The sequence below is a fragment of the Lemur catta genome, chromosome 4 (genome assembly GCF_020740605.2).
Source record: "Lemur catta isolate mLemCat1 chromosome 4, mLemCat1.pri, whole genome shotgun sequence".
Classification (NCBI taxonomy): domain Eukaryota; kingdom Metazoa; phylum Chordata; class Mammalia; order Primates; family Lemuridae; genus Lemur; species Lemur catta.
Window position 1 is genome coordinate 112,731,675 of NC_059131.1, and position 20,279 is coordinate 112,751,953.

Here is a 20,279-nt window from a genome sequence, read left to right on the forward strand (position 1 = left end):
ACTATCCTAGGGCTGATGCTAACCCTAACCCTAACACTATCCTAGGCCTGATGCTAACCCTAACCCTAACACTTACACTATCCTAAGGCTGATTCTAACCCTAACCCTAACCCTAACACTATCCTAGGTCTGATGCTAACCCTGAACCTAACACTATCCTAGGGGTGATGCTAACCCTAAACCTAACCCTAACACTATCCTAGGGCTGATGTTAACCCTAACCCTAACACTATCCTAGGGCTGATGCTAACCCTAACCCTAACCCTAACACTCTCATAGGGCTGATGCTAACCCTAACCCTAACACTATCCTAGGCCTGATGCTAACCCTAACCCTAACACTATCCTAGGGCTGATGCTAACCCTAACCCTAACCCTAACACTATCTAGGCCTGATGCTAACCCTATCCCTAACCCTAACACTCTCCTAGGGCTGAGGCTAACCCTAACCCTAACACGATCCTAGGGCTGATGTTAACCCTAACCCTATCCCTAACACTATCCTAGGGTTGATGCTAACCCTAACCCTAACACTATCCTAGGGCTGATGCTAACCCTAACCCTAACACTATCCTAGGGCTGATGCTAAACCTAACCCTAACCCTAACACTATCCTAGGGCTGATGCTAACCCTAACCCTAACACTATCCTAGGGCTGATGCTAACCCTAACCCTAACCCTAACACTATCCTAGGGCTGATGCAAACCCTAACCCTAACACTATCGTAGGGCTGATGCTAACCCTAACCCTAACCCTAACACTATCCTAGAGCTGATGCTAACCCTAACCCTAACCCTAACCCTAACCCTAATACTATCCTAGGGCTGATGCTAACCCTAACCCTAACCCTAACACTATCCTAAGTCTGATGCTAACCCTAGCCCTCACACTATCCTAGGCTTGATGATAACCCTAAGCCTAAAATTAACACTATCCTAGGGCTGATGCTATCCCTAACCATAACCCTAACACTATCCTAGGCCTGATGATAACCCTAACCCTAACACTATCCTAGGGCTGATTCTAACCCTAACACTAACCCTAACACTATCCTAGGGCTGATGCTAACTCTAACCCTAACCCAAACACTATCCTAGGGCTGATGCTAACCCTAACCCTAACACTATCCTAGGCCTGATGCTAACCCTAACCCTAAACCTAACACTCTCCTAGGGCTGATGCTAACTCTAACCCTAACCCAAACACTATCCTACGGCTGATGCTAACCCTAACCCTAACCCTAACACTATCCTAAGGCTGATGCCAACCCTAACACTAACACTATCCTGGGCCTGGTGCTAACCCTCACCCTAACCCTAACACTATCCTAGGGCTGATGCTAACCCTAACCCTAATACAATCCTAGGGCTGATGCTAACCCTAACCCTAACCCTAACACTATCCTAGGGCTGATCCTAACTCTAACCCTAACCCAAACACTATCCTAGGGCTGATGCTAACCCTAACCCTAACACTATCCTAGGCCTGATGCTAACCCTAACCCTAACACTTACACTCTCCAAGGGCTGATGCTAACCCTAACCCTAACGCAAACACTATCCTAGGTCTGATGCTAACCCTAAACCTAACACTATCCTGGGGCTGATGCTAACCCTAACCTTAACCCTAACACTATCCTAGGGCTGATGTTAACCCTAAACCTAACACTATCCTAGGGCTGATGCTAACCCTAACCCTAACCCTAACACTCTCCTAGGGCTGATGCTATCCCTAACCCTAACACTATCCTAGGCCTGATGCTAACCAGAACCCTAACACTATCCTAGGGCTGATGCTAACCCTAACCCTAACCCTAACACTATCCTAGGCCTGATGCTAACCCTATCCCTAACCCTAACACTCTCCTAGGGCTGAGGCTAACCCTAACCCTAACACGATCCTAGGGCTGATGTTAACCCTAACCTTATCCCTAACACTATCCTAGGGTTGATGCTAACCCTAACCCTAACACTATCCTAGGGCTGATGCTAACCCTAACCCTAACACTATCCTAGGGCTGATGCTAAACCTAACCCTAACCCTAACACTATCCTAGGGCTGATGCTAACCCTAACCCTAACACTATCCTAGGGCTGATGCTAACCCTAACCCTAACCCTAACACTATCCTAGGGCTGATGCTAACCCTAACCCTAACACTATCGTAGGGCTGATGCTAACCCTAACCCTAACCCTAACACTATCCTAGAGCTGATGCTAACCCTAACCCTAACCCTAACCCTAACCCTAATACTATCCTAGGGCTGATGCTAACCCTAACCCTAACCCTAACACTATCCTAAGTCTGATGCTAACCCTAGCCCTCACACTATCCTAGGCTTGATGATAACCCTAACCCTAAAATTAACACTATCCTAGGGCTGATGCTATCCCTAACCATAACCCTAACACTATCCTAGAGCTGATGTTAACCCTAACCCTAACACTATCCTAGGCCTGATGATAACCCTAACCATTACGCTAACACTATCCTAGGGCTGATGCTAACCCTAACCCTAACACTATCCTAGGGCTGATGCTAACCCTAACCCTAACCCTAACACTATCCTAGGCCTGATGATAACCCTAACCCTAACACTATCCTAGGGCTGATTCTAACCCTAACACTAACCCTAACACTATCCTAGGACTGATGCTAACTCTAACCCTAACCCAAACACTATCCTAGGGCTGATGCTAACCCTAACCCTAACACTATCCTAGGCCTGATGCTAACCCTAACCCTAACCCTAACACTCTCCTAGGGCTGATGCTAACTCTAACCCTAACCCAAACACTATCCTACGGCTGATGCTAACCCTAACCCTAACCCTAACACTATCCTAAGGCTGATGCCAACCCTAACACTAACAGTATCCTGGGCCTGGTGCTAACCCTCACCCTAACCCTAACACTATCCTAGGGCTGATGCTAACCCTAACCCTAATACAATCCTAGGGCTGATGCTAACCCTAACCCTAACCCTAACACTATCCTAGGGCTGATGCTAACTCTAACCCTAACCCAAACACTATCCTAGGGCTGATGCTAACCCTAACCCTAACACTATCCTAGGCCTGATGCTAACCCTAACCCTAACACTTACACTCTCCAAGGGCTGATGCTAACCCTAACACTAACCCTAACACTATCCTAGGTCTGATGCTAACCCTAAACCTAACACTATCCTGGGGCTGATGCTAACCCTAACCTTAACCCTAACACTATCCTAGGGCTGATGTTAACCCTAAACCTAACACTATCCTAGGGCTGATGCTAACCCTAACCCTAACCCTAACACTCTCCTAGGGCTGATGCTATCCCTAACCCTAACACTATCCTAGGCCTGATGCTAACCCTAACCCTAACACTATCCTAGGGCTGATGCTAACCCTAACCCTAACCCTAACACTATCCTAGTCCTGATGCTAACCCTATCCCTAACCCTAACACTCTCCTAGGGCTGAGGCTAACCCTAACACTAACACTATCCTAGGGCTGATGTTAACCCTAACCCTAACCCTAACACTATCCTAGGGTTGATGCTAACCCTAACCCTAACACTATCCTAGGGCTGATGCTAACCCTAACCCTAACACTATCCTACGGCTGATGCTAAACCTAACCCTAACCCTAACACTATCCTAGGGCTGATGCTAACCCTAACCCTAACACTATCCTAGGGCTGATGCTAACCCTAACCCTAACCCTAACACTATCCTAGGGCTGATGCTAACCCTAACCCTAACACTATCTTAGGGCTGATGCTAACCCTAACCCTAACACTAACACTATCCTAGAGCTGATGCTAACCCTAACCCTAACCCTAACCCTAACCCTAATACTATCCTAGGGCTGATGCTAACCCTAACCCTAACCCTAACACTATCCTAAGTCTGATGGTAACCCTAGCCCTCACACTATCCTAGGCTTGGTGATAACCCTAACCCTAAAATTAACACTATCCTAGGGCTGATGCTATCCCTAACCCTAACCCTAACACTATCCTAGAGCTGATGCTAACCCTAACCCTAACACTATCCTACGCCTGATGATAACCCTAACCCTTACGCTAACACTATCCTAGGGCTGATGCTAACCCTAACCCTAACACTATCCTAGGGCTGATGCTAACCCTAACCCTAACCTTAACACTATCCTAGGGCTGATGCTAACCCTAACGCTAAGCCTAACACTATCCTTGAACTGATGCTAACCCTAACCCTAACCCTAACACTATCCTAGGCCTGATGATAACCCTAAACCTAACCCTAACACTATCCTAGGGTTTATGTTAACCCTAACCCTAACACTATCCTAGGGCTGATTCTAACCCTAACCCTAACTCTAACACTATCTTAGGGCTGAGGCTAACCCTAACCCAAACACTATCCTACGGCTGCTGCTAACCCTAACCCTAACCCTAACACTATCCTAATGCTGATGCCAACCTTAACACTAACACTATCCTGGGCCTGGTGCTAACCCTAACCCTAACCCTAACACTATCCTAGGGCTGATGCTAACCCTAACCCTAATACAATCCTAGGGCTGATGCTAACCCTAACCCTAACCCTAACACTATCCTAGGGCTGATGCTAACTCTAACCCTACCCCTAACACTATCCTATTGCTGATACTAACCCTAACCCTAACACTATCCTAGGCCTGATGCTAACCCTAACCCTAACACTTACAGTCTCCAAGGGCTGATGCTAACCCTAACCCTAACCCTAACACTATCCTAGGTCTGATGCTAACCCTAAACCTAACACTATCCTGGGGCTGATGCTAACCCTAACCCTAACCCTAACACTATCCTAGGGCTGATGTTAACCCTAAACCTAACACTATCCTAGGGCTGATGCTAACCCTAACCCTAACCCTAACACTCTCCTAGGGCTGATGCTAACCCTAACCCTAACACTATCCTAGGCCTGATGCTAACCCTAACCCTAACACTATCCTAGGGCTGATGCTAACCCTAACCCTAACCCTAACACTATCCTAGGGCTGATGCTAACCCTATCCCTAACCCTAACACTCTCCTAGGGCTGACTCTAACCCTAACCCTAACACTATCCTAGGGCTGATGCTAACCCTAACCCTAACCCTAACACTATCCTAGGGTTGATGCTAACCCTAACCCTAACACTATCCTAGGGCTGATGCTAACCCTAACCCTAACACTAACACTATCCTAGGGTTGATGCTAACCCTAACCCTAACACTATCCTAGGGCTGATGCTAACTCTAACCTTAACCCTAACACTCTCCTAGGGCTGATGCTAACCCTAACCCTAACACTATCCTAGGCCTGATGCTAACCCTAACCCTAACACTTATACTATCCTAGGGCTGATGCTAACCCTAACCCTAACCCTAACACTATCCTAGGTCTGATGCTAACCCTGAACCTAACACTATCCTAGGGCTGATGCTAACCCTAACCCTAACCCTAACACTATCCTAGGGCTGATGTTAACCCTAACCCTAACACTATCCTAGGGCTGATGCTAACTCTAACCCTAACCCTAACACTCTCATAGGGCTGATGCTAACCCTAACCCTAACACTATCCTAGGCCTGATGCTAACCCTAACCCTAACACTATCCTAGGGCTGATGCTAACCCTAACCCTAACCCTAACACTATCCTAGGCCTGATGCTAACCCTATCCCTAACCCTAACACTCTCCTAGGGCTGAGGCTAACCCTAACCCTAACCCTAACACTATCCTAGGGTTGATGCAAACCCTAACCCTAACACTATCCTAGGGCTGATGCTAACCCTAACCCTAACACTATCCTAGGGCTGATGCTAACCCTAACCCTAACCCTAACACTATCCTAGGGCTGATGCTAACCCTAACCCTAACACTATCCTAGGGCTGATGCTAACCCTAACCCTAACCCTAACACTATCCTAGGGCTGATGCTAAGCCTAACCCTAACACTATCGTAGGGCTGATGCTAACCCTAACCCTAACCCTAACACTATCCTAGGCCTGATGCTAACCCTATCCCTAACCCTAACACTCTCCTAGGGCTGATGCTAACCCTAACCCTAACCCTAACACTATCCTAGGGTTGATGCTAACCCTAACCCAAACACTATCCTAGGGCTGATGCTAACCCTAACCCTAACACTATCCTAGGGCTGATGCTAACCCTAACCCTAACCCTAACACTATCCTAGGGCTGATGCTAACCCTAACCCTAACACTATCCTAGGGCTGATGCTAACCCTAACCCTAACCCTAACACTATCCTAGGGCTGATGCTAAGCCTAAACCTAACACTATCGTAGGGCTGATGCTAACCCTAACCCTAACCCTAACACTATCCTAGAGCTGATGCTAACCCTAGCCCTAACCCTAACCCTAACCCTAATACTATCCTAGGGCTGATGCTAACCGTAACCCTAACCCTAACACTATCCTAAGTCTGATGCTAACCCTAGCCCTCACACTATCCTAGGCCTGATGATAACCCTAACCCTAAAATTAACACTATCCTAGGGCTGATGCTATCCCTAACCCTAACCCTAACAGAATCCTAGAGCTGATGCTAACCCTAACCCTGACACTATCCTAGGCCTGATGATAACCCTAACACTTACGCTAACACTATCCTAGGGCTGATGCTAACCCTAACCCTAACACAATCCTAGGGCTGATGCTAACCCTAACCCTAACCCTAACACTATCCTAGGGCTGATGCTAACCCTAACGCTAAGCCTAACACTATCCTTGAACTGATGCTAACCCTAACCCTAACCCTAACACTATCCTAGGCCTGATGATAACCCTAACCCTAACCCTAACACTATCCTAGGGTTTATGTTAACCCTAACCCTAACACTATCCTAGGGCTGATTCTAACCCTAACACTAACACTATCCTAGGGCTGATGCTAACCCTAACACTAACACTATCCTGGGCCTGGTGCTAACCCTAACCCTAACGCTAACACTATCCAAGGCCGATGCTAACTCTAACCCTAACCCTAACACTATCCTAGGGCTGATGCTAACCCTAACCCTAACACTATCCTAGGCCTGATGCTAACCCTAACCCTAACACTTACACTCTCCAAGGGCTGATGCTAACCATAACCCTAACCATAACACTATCCTAGGTCTGATGCTAACCCTAAACCTAACACTATCCTGGGGCTGATGCCAACCCTAACCCTAACCCTAACACTATCCTAGGGCTGATGTTAACCCTAAACCTAACATTATCGTAGGGCTGATGCTACCCCTAACCCTAACCCTAACACTGTCCTAGGGCTGATGCTAACCCTAACCCTAACACTATCCTCGGCCTGATGCTAACCCTAACCCTAACACTATCCTAGGGCTGATGCTAACCCTAACCCTAACCCTAACACTATCCTAGGCCTGATGCTAACCCTATCCCTAACCCTAACACTCTCCTAGGGCTGACTCTAACCCTAACCCTAACACTATCCTAGGGCTGATGCTAACCCTAACCCTAACCCTAAAACTATCCTAGGGTTGATGCTAACCCTAACCCTAACACTATCCTAGGGCTGATGCTAACCCTAACCCTAACCCTAACACTATCCTAGGGCTGATGCTAACCCTAACCCTAACACTATCGTAGGGCTGATGCTAACCCTAACCCTAACCCTAACACTAACCTGGGGCTGATGCTAACCCTAACCCTAACACTATCATAGGGCTGATGCTAACCCTAACCCTAACCCTAACACTATCCTAGGGCTGATGCTAACCCTAACCCTAACACTATCCTAGGGCTGATGCTAACCCTAACCCTAACCCTAACACTATCCTAGGGCTGATGCTAACCCTAACCCTAACACTATCCTAGGGCTGATGCTAACCCTAACCCTAACCCTAACACTATCCTAGGGCTGATGCTAACCCTAACCCTAACCCTAACACTATCCTAGAGCTGATGCTAACGCTAACCCTAACCCTAACCCTAACCGTAATACTATCCTAGGGCTGATGCTAACCCTAACCCTAACCCTAACACTATCCTAGGGCTGGTGCTAACCCTAACACTAACACTATCCTAGGGTTGATGCTAACCCTAACCCTAACCCTAACACATTCCTAGGGCTGATGCTAACCCTAACCATAACTCTTACACTATCCTAGGGCTGAGGCTAACCCTAACACTAACACTATCCTACGGCTGATGCTAACCTTAACCCTAACCCTAACACTATCCTAAGGCTGATGCTAACCCTAAGCCTGACACTATCCTAGGGCTGATGCTAACCCTAACCCTAACCCTAACACTATCATAGGGCTGATGCTAACCCTAACACTAATTATATCCTAGGGCTGATGCTAACCCTAACCCTAACCCTAACACTATACTAGGGCTGATGCTAACCCTAACCCTAACCCTAACACTATCCTAGGGCTGATTCTAACCGTAACCCTAACACTATCCTAGGCCTGATGCTAACCCTAACCCTAACCCTAACACTATCCTAGGCCTGATGCTAACCCTATCCCTAACCCTAACATTCTCCTAGGGTTGAGGGTAAGCCTAACCCTAACCCAAACACTATCCTAGGGTTGATGCTAACCCTAACCCTAACACTATCGTAGGGCTGATGCTAACCCTAACCCTAACCCTAACACTATCCTAGAGCTGATGCTAACCCTAACCCTAACCCTAACCCTAACCTTAACACTATCCTAGGGCTGATGCTATCCCTAACCCTAACCCTAACACTATCCTAGAGCTGATGCTAACCCTAACCCTAACACTATCCTAGGCCTGATGATAACCCTAAACCTTACCCTAACAATATTCTAGAGCTGATGCCAACCCTAACCCTATCCTAGGGCTGATGCTAACGCTAACCCTAACACTAACACTATCCTAGGGCTGATGCTAAACCTAACGCTAAGCCTAACACTATCCTTGAACTGATGCTAACCCTAACCCTAACCCTAACACTATCCTAGGCCTGATGATAACCCTAACCCTAACCCTAACACTATCCTAGGGTTTACGTTAACCCTAACCCTAACACTATCCTAGGGCTGATTCTAACCCAAACACTAACACTATCCTAGGGCTGATGCTAACCCTAACCCTAACCCTAACACTATCCTACGGCTGATGCTAACCCTAACCCTAACTCTAACACTATCCTAAGGCTGATGCTAACCCTAACACTAACACTATCCTGGGCCTGGTGGTAACCCTAACCCTAACCCTAACACTATCCTAGGGCTGATGCTAACCCTAAACCTAATACAATCCTAAGGCTGATGCTAACCCTAACCCTAACCCTAACACTATCCTAGGGCTGATGCTAACTCTAACCCTAACCCAAACACTATCCTAGGGCTGATGCTAACCCTAACCCTAACACTATCCTAGGCCTGATGCTAACCCTAACCCTAACACTTACACTCTCCAAGGGCTGATGCTAACCCCAACCCTAACCCTAACACTATCCTAGGTCTGATGCTAACCCTAAACCTAACACTATCCTGGGGCTGATGCTAACCCTAACCCTAACCCTAACACTATCCTAGGGCTGATGTTAACCCTAAACCTAACACTATCCTAGGGCTGATTCTAACCCTAACCCTAACCCTAACACTCTCCTAGGGCTGATGCTATCCCTAAACCTAACACTATCCTAGGCCTGATGCTAACCCTAACCCTAACACTATCCTAGGGCTGATGCTAACCCTAACCCTAACCCTAACACTATCCTAGGCCTGATGCTAACCCTATCCCTAACCCTAATACTCTCCTAGGGCTGAGGCTAACCCTAACACTAACACTATCCTAGGGCTGATGTTAACCCTAACCCTAACCCTAACACTATCCTAGGGTTGATGCTAACCCTAACCCTAACACTATCCTAGGGCTGATGCTAACCCTAACCCTAACACTATCGTACGGCTGATGCTAAACCTAAACCTAACCCTAACACTATCCTAGGGCTGATGCTAACCCTAACCCTAACACTATCCTAGGGCTGATGCTAACCCTAACCCTAACCCTAACACTATCCTAGGGCTGATGCTAACCCTAACCCTAACACTATCGTAGGGCTGATGCTAACCCTAACCCTAACACTAACACTATCCTAGAGCTGATGCTAACCCTAACCCTAACCCTAAACCTAACCCTAATACTATCCTAGGGCTGATGCTAACCCTAACCCTAACCCTAACACTATCCTAAGTGTGATGGTAACCCTAGCCCTCACACTATCCTAGGCTTGGTGATAACCCTAACCCTAAAATTAACACTATCCTAGGGCTGATGCTATCCCTAACCCTAACCCTAACACTATCCTAGAGCTGATGCTAACCCTAACCCTAACACTATCCTACGCCTGATGATAACCCTAACCCTTACGCTAACACTATCCTAGGGCTGATGCTAACCCTAACCCTAACACTATCCTAGGGCTGATGCTAACCCTAACCCTAACCTTAACACTATCCTAGGGCTGATGCTAACCCTAACGCTAAGCCTAACACTATCCTTGAACTGATGCTAACCCTAACCCTAACCCTAACACTATCCTAGGCCTGATGATAACCCTAAACCTAACCCTAACACTATCCTAGGGTTTATGTTAACCCTAACCCTAACACTATCCTAGGGCTGATTCTAACCCTAACACTAACACTATCCTAGGGCTGATGCTAACCCTAACCCTAACCCTAACACTATCCTAGGGCTGATGCTAACCCTAACCCTAACTCTAACACTATCTTAGGGCTGAGGCTAACCCTAACCCAAACACTATCCTACGGCTGATGCTAACCCTAACCCTAACCCTAACACTATCCTAAGGCTGATGCCAACCCTAACACTAACACTATCCTGGGCCTGGTGCTAACCCTAACCCTAACCCTAACACTATGCTAGGGCTGATGCTAACCCTAACCCTAATACAATCCTAGGGCTGATGCTAACCCTAACCCTAACCCTAACACTATCCTAGGGCTCATGCTAACTCTAACCCTAACCCTAACACTATCCTAGGGCTGATGCTAACCCTAACCCTAACACTATCCTAGGCCTGATGCTAACCCTAACCCTAACACTTACAGTCTCCAAGGGCTGATGCTAACCCTAACCCTAACCCTAACACTATCCTAGGTCTGATGCTAACCCTAAACCTAACACTATCCTGGGGCTGATGCCAACCCTAACCCTAACCCTAACACTATCCTAGGGCTGATGTTAACCCTAAACCTAACACTATCCTAGGGCTGATGGTAACCCTAACCCTAACCCTAACACTCTCCTAGGGCTGATGCTAACCCTAACCCTAACACTATCCTAGGCCTGATGCTAACCCTAACCCTAACACTATCCTAGGGCTGATGCTAACCCTAACCCTAACCCTAACACTATCCTAGGGCTGATGCTAACCCTATCCCTAACCCTAACACTCTCCTAGGGCTGACTCTAACCCTAACCCTAACACTATCCTAGGGCTGATGCTAACCCTAACCCTAACCCTAACACTATCCTAGGGTTGATGCTAACCCTAACCCTAACACTATCCTAGGGCTGATGCTAACCCTAACCCTAACCCTAACACTATCCTAGGGCTGATGCTAACCCTAACCCTAACACTATCGTAGGGCTGATGCTAACCCTAACCCTAACCCTAACACTATCATAGGGCTGATGCTAACCCTAACCCTAACACTATCCTAGGGCTGATGCTAACCCTAACCCTAACCCTAACACTATCCTAGGGCTGATGCTAACCCTAACCCTAACACTATCCTAGGGCTGATGCTAACCCTAACCCTAACCCTAACACTATCCTAGGGCTGATGCTAACCCTAACCCTAACACTATCCTAGGGCTGATGCTAACCCTAACCCTAACCCTAACACTATCCTAGGGCTGATGCTAACCCTAACCCTAACCCTAACACTATCCTAGAGCTGATGCTAACGCTAACCCTAACCCTAACCCTAACCGTAATACTATCCTAGGGCTGATGCTAACCCTAACCCTAACCCTAACACTATCCTAGGGCTGGTGCTAACCCTAACACTAACACTATCCTAGGGTTGATGCTAACCCTAACCCTAACCCTAACACATTCCTAGGGCTGATGCTAACCCTAACCATAACTCTTACACTATCCTAGGGCTGAGGCTAACCCTAACACTAACACTATCCTACGGCTGATGCTAACCTTAACCCTAACCCTAACACTATCCTAAGGCTGATGCTAACCCTAACCCTGACACTATCCTAGGGCTGATGCTAACCCTAACCCTAACCCTAACACTATCCTAGGGCTGATGCTAACCCTAACACTAATTATATCCTAGGGCTGATGCTAACCCTAACCCTAACCCTAACACTATACTAGGGCTGATGCTAACCCTAACCCTAAACCTAACACTATCCTAGGGCTGTTGCTAACCCTAACCCTAACCCTAACACTATCCTAGGGCTGATTCTAACCGTAACCCTAACACTATCCTAGGCCTGATGCTAACCCTAACCCTAACCCTAACACTATCCTAGGCCTGATGCTAACCCTATCCCTAACCCTAACACTCTCCTAGGGCTGAGGCTAAGCCTAACCCTAACCCAAACACTATCCTAGGGTTGATGCTAACCCTAACCCTGACACTATCCTAGGGCTGATGCTAACCCTAACCCTAACCCTAACACTATCCTAGGGCTGATGCTAACCCTAACCCTAACACTATCCTAGGCCTGAGGCTAACCCTAACCCTAACCCTAACACTATCGTAGGGCTGATGCTAACCCTAACCCTAAACCTAACGCTATCCTAGAGCTGATGCTAACCCTAACCCTAACCCTAACCCTAACCTTAACACTATCCTAGGGCTGATGCTATCCCTAACCCTAACCCTAACACTATCCTAGAGCTGATGCTAACCCTAACCCTAACACTATCCTAGGCCTGATGATAACCCTAAACCTTACCCTAACACTATTCTAGGGCTGATGCCAACCCTAACCATATCCTAGGGCTGATGCTAACCCTAACCCTAACACTAACACTATCCTAGGGCTGATGCTAAACCTAACGCTAAGCCTAACACTATCCTTGAACTGATGGTAACCCTAACCCTAACCCTAACACTATCCTAGGCCTGATGATAACCCTAACCCTAACCCTAACACTATCTTAGGGTTTATGTTAACCCTAACCCTAACACTATCCTAGGGCTGATTCTAACCCTAACACTAACACTATCCTAGGGCTGATGCTAACCCTAACCCTAACCCTAACACTATCCTACGGCTGATGCTAACCCTAACCCTAACTCTAACACTATTCTAAGGCTGACGCTCTCCCTAACACTAACACTATCCTGGGCCTGGTGCTAACCCTAACCCTAACCCTAACACTATCCTAGGGCTGATGCTAACCCTAAACCTAATACAATCCTAAGGCTGATGCTAACCCTAACCCTAACCCTAACACTATCCTAGGGCTGATGCTAACTCTAACCCTAACCCTAACACTATCCTAGGGCTGATGCTAACCCTAACCCTAACACTATCCTAGGCCTGATGCTAACCCTAACCCTAACACTTACACTATCCTAGGGCTGATGCTAACCCTAACCCTAACCCTAACACTATCCTAGGTCTGATGCTAACCCTGAACCTAACACTATCCTAGGGCTGATGCTAACCCTAACCCTAACCCTAACACTATCCTAGGGCTGATGTTAACCCTAACCCTAACACTATCCTAGGGCTGATGCTAACCCTAACCCTAACCCTAACACTCTCATAGGGCTGATGCTAACCCTAACCCTAACACTATCCTACGGCTGATGCTAAACCTAAACCTAACCCTAACACTATCCTAGGGCTGATGCTAACCCTAACCCTAACACTATCCTAGGGCTGATGCTAACCCTAACCCTAACCCTAACACTATCCTAGGGCTGATGCTAACCCTAACCCTAACACTATCGTAGGGCTGATGCTAACCCTAACCCTAACACTAACACTATCCTAGAGCTGATGCTAACCCTAACCCTAACCCTAAACCTAACCCTAATACTATCCTAGGGCTGATGCTAACCCTAACCCTAACCCTAACACTATCCTAAGTCTGATGGTAACCCTAGCCCTCACACTATCCTAGGCTTGGTGATAACCCTAACCCTAAAATTAACACTATCCTAGGGCTGATGCTATCCCTAACCCTAACCCTAACACTATCCTAGAGCTGATGCTAACCCTAACCCTAACACTATCCTACGCCTGATGATAACCCTAACCCTTACGCTAACACTATCCTAGGGCTGATGCTAACCCTAACCCTAACACTATCCTAGGGCTGATGCTAACCCTAACCCTAACCTTAACACTATCCTAGGGCTGATGCTAACCCTAACGCTAAGCCTAACACTATCCTTGAACTGATGCTAACCCTAACCCTAACCCTAACACTATCCTAGGCCTGATGATAACCCTAAACCTAACCCTAACACTATCCTAGGGTTTATGTTAACCCTAACCCTAACACTATCCTAGGGCTGATTCTAACCCTAACACTAACACTATCCTAGGGCTGATGCTAACCCTAACCCTAACCCTAACACTATCCTAGGGCTGATGCTAACCCTAACCCTAACTCTAACACTATCTTAGGGCTGAGGCTAACCCTAACCCAAACACTATCCTACGGCTGATGCTAACCCTAACCCTAACCCTAACACTATCCTAAGGCTGATGCCAACCCTAACACTAACACTATCCTGGGCCTGGTGCTAACCCTAACCCTAACCCTAACACTATGCTAGGGCTGATGCTAACGCTAACCCTAATACAATCCTAGGGCTGATGCTAACCCTAACCCTAACCCTAACACTATCCTAGGGCTCATGCTAACTCTAACCCTAACCCTAACACTATCCTAGGGCTGATGCTAACCCTAACCCTAACACTATCCTAGGCCTGATGCTAACCCTAACCCTAACACTTACAGTCTCCAAGGGCTGATGCTAACCCTAACCCTAACCCTAACACTATCCTAGGTCTGATGCTAACCCTAAACCTAACACTATCCTGGGGCTGATGCCAACCCTAACCCTAACCCTAACACTATCCTAGGGCTGATGTTAACCCTAAACCTAACACTATCCTAGGGCTGATGGTAACCCTAACCCTAACCCTAACACTCTCCTAGGGCTGATGCTAACCCTAACCCTAACACTATCCTAGGCCTGATGCTAACCCTAACCCTAACACTATCCTAGGGCTGATGCTAACCCTAACCCTAACCCTAACACTATCCTAGGGCTGATGCTAACCCTATCCCTAACCCTAACACTCTCCTAGGGCTGACTCTAACCCTAACCCTAACACTATCGGAGGGCTGATGCTAACCCTAACCCTAACCCTAACACTATCCTAGGGTTGATGCTAACCCTAACCCTAACACTATCCTAGGGCTAATGCTAACCCTAACCCTAACCCTAACACTATCCTAGGGCTGATGCTAACCCTAACCCTAAAGCTAACACTATCCTAGGGCTGATGCTAACCCTAACCCTAACACTATCCTAGGGCTGATGCTAACCCTAACCCTAACCCTAACACTATCCTAGGCCTGATGCTAACCCTATCCCTAACCCTAACACTCTCCTAGGGCTGACTCTAACCCTAACCCTAACACTATCCTAGGCCTGATGCTAACCCTAACCCTAACCCTAAAACTATCCTAGGGTTGATGCTAACCCTAACCCTAACACTATCCTAGGGCTGATGCTAACCCTAACCCTAACCCTAACACTATCCTAGGGCTGATGCTAACCCTAACCCTAACACTATCGTAGGGCTGATGCTAACCCTAACCCTAACCCTAACACTATCCTAGGGCTGATGCTAACCCTAACCCTAACACTATCCTAGGGCTGATGCTAACCCTAACCCTAACCCTAACACTATCCTAGGGCTGATGCTAACCCTAACCCTAACACTATCCTAGGGCTGATGCTAACCCTAACCCTAACCCTAACACTATCCTAGGGCTGATGCTAACCCTAACCCTAACACTATCCTAGGGCTGATGCTAACCCTAACCCTAACCCTAACACTATCCTAGGGCTGATGCTAACACTAACCCTAACCCTAACACTATCCTAGAGCTGATGCTAACGCTAACCCTAACCCTAACCCTAACCGTAATACTATCCTAGGGCTGATGCTAACCCTAACCCTAACCCTAACACTATCCTAGGGCTGGTGCTAACCCTAACACTAACACTATCCTAGGGTTGATGCTAACCCTAACCCTAACCCTAACACATTCCTAGGGCTGATGCTAACCCTAACCATAACTCTTACACTATCCTAGGGCTGAGGCTAACCCTAACACTAACACTATCCTACGGCTGATGCTAACCTTAACCCTAACCCTAACACTATCCTAAGGCTGATGCTAACCCTAAGCCTGACACTATCCTAGGGCTGATGCTAACCCTAACCCTAACCCTAACACTATCCTAGGGCTGATGCTAACCCTAACACTAATTATATCCTAGGGCTGATGCTAACCCTAACCCTAACCCTAACACTATACTAGGGCTGATGCTAACCCTAACCCTAAACCTAACACTATCCTAGGGCTGTTGCTAACCCTAACCCTAACCCTAACACTATCCTAGGGCTGATTCTAACCGTAACCCTAACACTATCCTAGGCCTGATGCTAACCCTAACCCTAACCCTAACACTATCCTAGGCCTGATGCTAACCCTATCCCTAACCCTAACACTCTCCTAGGGCTGAGGCTAAGCCTAACCCTAACCCAAACACTATCCTAGGGTTGATGCTAACCCTAACCCTGACACTATCCTAGGGCTGATGCTAACCCTAACCCTAACCCTAACACTATCCTAGGGCTGATGCTAACCCTAACCCTAACACTATCCTAGGCCTGAGGCTAACCCTAACCCTAACCCTAACACTATCGTAGGGCTGATGCTAACCCTAACCCTAAACCTAACGCTATCCTAGAGCTGATGCTAACCCTAACCCTAACCCTAACCCTAACCTTAACACTATCCTAGGGCTGATGCTATCCCTAACCCTAACCCTAACACTATCCTAGAGCTGATGCTAACCCTAACCCTAACACTATCCTAGGCCTGATGATAACCCTAAACCTTACCCTAACACTATTCTAGGGCTGATGCCAACCCTAACCATATCCTAGGGCTGATGCTAACCCTAACCCTAACACTAACACTATCCTAGGGCTGATGCTAAACCTAACGCTAAGCCTAACACTATCCTTGAACTGATGGTAACCCTAACCCTAACCCTAACACTATCCTAGGCCTGATGATAACCCTAACCCTAACCCTAACACTATCTTAGGGTTTATGTTAACCCTAACCCTAACACTATCCTAGGGCTGATTCTAACCCTAACACTAACACTATCCTAGGGCTGATGCTAACCCTAACCCTAACCCTAACACTATCCTACGGCTGATGCTAACCCTAACCCTAACTCTAACACTATCCTAAGGCTGACGCTAACCCTAACACTAACACTATCCTGGGCCTGGTGCTAACCCTAACCCTAACCCTAACACTATCCTAGGGCTGATGCTAACCCTAAACCTAATACAATCCTAAGGCTGATGCTAACCCTAACCCTAACCCTAACACTATCCTAGGGCTGATGCTAACTCTAACCCTAACCCTAACACTATCCTAGGGCTGATGCTAACCCTAACCCTAACACTATCCTAGGCCTGATGCTAACCCTAACCCTAACACTTACACTATCCTAGGGCTGATGCTAACCCTAACCCTAACCCTAACACTATCCTAGGTCTGATGCTAACCCTGAACCTAACACTATCCTAGGGCTGATGCTAACCCTAACCCTAACCCTAACACTATCCTAGGGCTGATGTTAACCCTAACCCTAACACTATCCTAGGGCTGATGCTAACCCTAACCCTAACCCTAACACTCTCATAGGGCTGATGCTAACCCTAACCCTAACACTATCCTAGGCCTGATGCTAACCCTAACCCTAACACTATCCTAGGGCTGATGCTAACCCTAACCCTAACCCTAACACTATCCTAGGCCTAATGCTAACCCTATCCCTAACCCTAACACTCTCCTAGGGCTGAGGCTAACCCTAACCCTAACACGATCCTAGGGCTGATGTTAACCCTAACCCTATCCCTAACACTCTCCTAGGGTTGATGTTAACCCTAACCCTAACACTATCCTAGGGCTCATGCTAACCCTAACCCTAACTCTATCCTAGGGCTGATGCTAACCCTACCCCTAACCCTAACACTATCCTAGGGCTGATGCTAACCCTAACCCTAACACTATCCTAGAGCTGATGCTAACGCTAACCCTAACCCTACCCCTAACCGTAATACTATCCTAGGGCTGATGCTAACCCTAACCCTAACCCTAACACTATCCTAGGGCTGGTGCTAACCCTAACACTAACACTATCCTAGGGTTGATGCTACTCCTAACCCTAACCCTAACACATTCCTAGGGCTGATGCTAACCCTAACCATAACTCTTACACTATCCTAGGGCTGAGGCTAACCCTAACACTATCACTATCCTACGGCTGATGCTAACCTTAACCCTAACCCTAACACTATCCTAAGGCTGATGCTAACCCTAAGCCTGACACTATCCTAGGGCTGATGCTAACCCTAACCCTAACCCTAACACTATCCTAGGGCTGATGCTAACCCTAACACTAATTATATCCTAGGGCTGATGCTAACCCTAACCCTAACCCTAACACTATACTAGGGCTGATGCTAACCCTAACCCTAACCCTAACACTATCCTAGGGCTGTTGCTAACCCTAACCCTAACCCTAACACTATCCTAGGGCTGATTCTAACCGTAACCCTAACACTATCCTAGGCCTGATGCTAACCCTAACCCTAACCCTAACACTATCCTAGGCCTGATGCTAACCCTATCCCTAATCCTAACACTCTCCTAGGGCTGAGGCTAAGCCTAACCCTAACCCAAACACTATCCTAGGGTTGATGCTAACCCTAACCCTAACACTATCGTAGGGCTGATGCTAACCCTAACCCTAACCCTAACACTATCCTATAGCTGATGCTAACCCTAACCCTAACCCTAACCCTAACCCTAACCTTAACACTATCCTAGGGCTGATGCTATCCCTAACCCTAACCCTAACACTATCCTAGAGCTGATGCTAACCCTAAACCTAACACTATCCTAGGCCTGATGATAACCCTAAACCCTACCCTAACACTATTCTAGGGCTGATGCCAACCCTAACCCTATCCTAGGGCTGATGCTAACCCTAACCCTAACACTAACACTATCCTAGGGCTGATGCTAAACCTAACGCTAAGCCTAACACTATCCTTGAACTGATGCTAACCCTAACCCTAACCCTAACACTATCCTAGGGCTGATGCTAACCCTAACGCTAAGCCTAACACTATCCTTGAACTGATGCTAACCCTAACCCTAACCCTAACACTATCCTAGGCCTGATGATAACCCTAACCCTAACCCTAACACTATCCTAGGGTTTATGTTAACCCTAACCCTAACACTATCCTAGGGCTGATTCTAACCCTAACACTAACACTATCCTAGGGCTGATGCTAACCCTAACACTAACACTATCCTGGGCCTGGTGCTAACCCTAACCCTAACCCTAACACTATCCAAGGCCGATGCTAACTCTAACCCTAACCCTAACACTATCCTAGGGCTGATGCTAACCCTAACCCTAACACTATCCTAGGCCTGATGCTAACCCTAACCCTAACACTTACACTCTCCAAGGGCTGATGCTAACCATAACCCTAACCATAACACTATCCTAGGTCTGATGCTAACCCTAAACCTAACACTATCCTGGGGCTGATGCCAACCCTAACCCTAACCCTAACACTATCCTAGGGCTGATGTTAACCCTAAACCTAACATTATCCTAGGGCTGATGCTACCCCTAACCCTAACCCTAACACTGTCCTAGGGCTGATGCTAACCCTAACCCTAACACTATTCTCGGCCTGATGCTAACCCTAACCCTAACACTATCCTAGGGCTGATGCTAACCCTAACCCTAACCCTAACACTATCCTAGGCCTGATGCTAACCCTATCCCTAACCCTAACACTCTCCTAGGGCTGACACTAACCCTAACCCTAACACTATCCTAGGGCTGATGCTAACCCTAACCCTAACCCTAAAACTATCCTAGGGTTGATGC